This window comes from Antechinus flavipes, chromosome 4 (genome assembly GCF_016432865.1).
Source record: "Antechinus flavipes isolate AdamAnt ecotype Samford, QLD, Australia chromosome 4, AdamAnt_v2, whole genome shotgun sequence".
NCBI classification, from domain to species: Eukaryota; Metazoa; Chordata; class Mammalia; order Dasyuromorphia; family Dasyuridae; genus Antechinus; species Antechinus flavipes.
Window position 1 is genome coordinate 260,676,800 of NC_067401.1, and position 2,740 is coordinate 260,679,539.

General features: G+C 33.6%; 1 pseudogene; it reads left to right on the forward strand.

Moving 5' to 3' along the window:
- The first annotated feature begins 1,092 nt into the window (after window positions 1–1,092).
- On the forward strand, window positions 1,093–2,244 carry LOC127561501 (60S ribosomal protein L35a-like; annotated as a pseudogene).
- Window positions 2,245–2,740: the final 496 nt, after the last annotated feature.

Consider the following 2,740-nt stretch of genomic DNA (forward strand, 5'->3'; position numbering starts at 1 on the left):
AGAGCAATAATAGCTAGCATTTTAGCCTATCAAAAATAACTTTTTCTACACTTATAAATTTACATTTCATCTCTTCTGATGAAGTATGTGATCTTGAGTCTCATTTCTGACCCTCTATTACTTTATTTATAAAATGATATTATAAAATGAAAATATTGGACAAAATCATTCCTCAGCAGTAAATCTCAAAACCTATAATCACTTCCAGTTCTAAATCTGATTTGTTAATTTAAGATGCTTGTTCAGTTACTTTTCAGTTTAACTGAACTCTTTGTGATCACATCTGGGATTTCTTGGCAAAGATACTGGTATGGTTTACTATTTCCTTCTCTGACTCATTTTACAGATTAGGAAACTGAGGCAAAGAGGGTTAAAGTAATTTGACTGGGGTCATAGGAATAACAAGTGTCTAACACCAGGATCTGAACTCAGAAAGATAAATTTTTATGACTTCAGGGATAACCCTCTGTCCATTGTGTCATCTAGCTGCCCTTTGTTAAATAAAAGACAACTCAGACACTACAAATTTGGTAGGATCTTCTTAAGAGTGGTCTAGAGTATAAGAGTAGATCATCGATATAGTAATTCCACTATTTGGCACCTCCCTTAAGAGTATTACCAAAGCACACAAACAAAAAGCTATATAAAACATTTATTAGCTGTATATGCAATATTAAAAATAGTAATTCCCATTTATATAGTGCTTTAAGGTTTGCCAAGAATTTTATATACATATTGCAAAATAAATATTGTAAAAATCTCTGGGAGCTTGGTGCTATTTTGAAAATAAGGTCTTATTTTACAAAAGAGGAAACTAATCTGAAAGAGAGTAAGTTATTTGCCCAAAGTGACACATCTAGTAAGTCTTTGAGATCCAAACACAAGGTTTTCTGATTTTAGATTCAATATTCTATGGGCCATGACATGCTATTTCTATAAACTAATAAAAGTCTGGAAACCTTCTAAATGTCTCATAATAAGGGATGGCTAACCAAACTGTGATATGTTTTTGTAACAGACTAGGGAGCTAAACATCTCAGTGGACAAAGAACATTAAACTTGAGATCTGGAAGACTTGAAATTAAATACTATATGACCCTAGGTAAGTGGTTCAATTTCTCTCAGACTCAGTAAAATCTGTAAAATGGAGATAGTAATAGCATGTTGTTCACAAGATTGCTGTCTTACAGGGTTGTTGTGAGGATCCAACAGGTATGGATGTGTATTTGTCTCTGTGTTGCCCATGAGGGCTGTCCAGATGTGGCCCAAATGTAGGCATGAAAGCATATCTCGAGCATCTCTATCTGTCCTTATCCAAGGGAGCAGGATATTAGGGCCACAAATCTAGCCACTTTCCTTTTCTAGTGAACTAGAATATATCTGTTCATCCCACTAAATATTTTTAGTTTAGAGGAAATAATTTTTAAGTTCAAGCTGCACTCCTTATTAATATCTTTTAATAAGAAGTGCTTCAATCTATACACCTAAAGCCTTGATTCTCTTCCCACCAAATATCAGTTCACATGGATAGTGAAGAGCAAATCAACATATTTATCCAAGCAAATAGCAAGCAGAAATCAGAGAAGTTACACAGATCAGAATATATCAGACAATAGAGAGACAAAGAATTTTCCCATTGTGAATGGGGTATCTTAACTAAATTGAGAGTTCCAAATTTCATCCAAAAGGAAATTCCTTGAAATCTCTAGTGTGGTAAATTGGAAGTAAAGAAATAAATGAGATGTGGCTCCTCTACATATCACTTCTTTGCATTTTTCTTTAGGGAACTGTCCCTGAAGAGAATCTGGAACCATTTATTTTCTTTCTTGAAAATGGAAGCCATGCACTTCCTTTTTCTTCCACCTTGGAGCTGAGGAGGCCTGCCAGAAACACAACTTGCAGAACAGCAAAATTTCTGAAAAACTGTGGTCCGAAGCCATTTTTGCCGGCTACAAATAAGACCTACAAAAGCAGAGGGAAAATACTGTCTTCTGAAAATTGAAGGAGTCTATGCTTGAGATGAAACTGAATTCTATTTGGGCAAGAGATGTGCTTATATATACAAAGCCAAAAACAATATAGTGACTCCTGGTAGAAAACCCAACAGAATAAGAATGATCTGGGGAAAAGTTACCCAGGCTCATGGAAACAGTGGAATGGTTTGCATCAAGTTCAGAAAAAAATCTTCCTGCAAAGGTTATTGAACACAGTATCCAAATGATGCTCTAGCCCTCAAGGATATAGAATATGAAAACTGATTAAATAAAATTGCATGTTTTGCAAAAAAAGAAAAGAAATTGGAAGCCAGAAGAGTAAAGATCCTGGTTTCCCCATGCTCTTCCCAAATCAAATCCCTTTATGCAAGCATGGAATTCTCCAGTAGTGATTTGTTTTCTACAATTGAAATTGAATTCCAAATTATATTCATAAAATAAAAAGACAGAGAAATACATAGGAAATAATGTGAAGTAAGGAAAACAGAATGAAAAATATTGTTTTTAGCCACATTCAAGTTAAAAAATTTAAAACATTAACATGGGACAGATCGATAAAGAGACAGTAAAGAGACATGGACAGAGTAAGTAATAAATGATAATTATTATATGCCCGTTATTTTTAAAGAGGTAATTAGTTTAAATGTATGATTTTATCACTTTTTTGATACTTCAAGTTACCTTTATAATAACCTATTTTAATCAATTTATCAACAAGTTAGATATTGTACTAGGGGATATACATG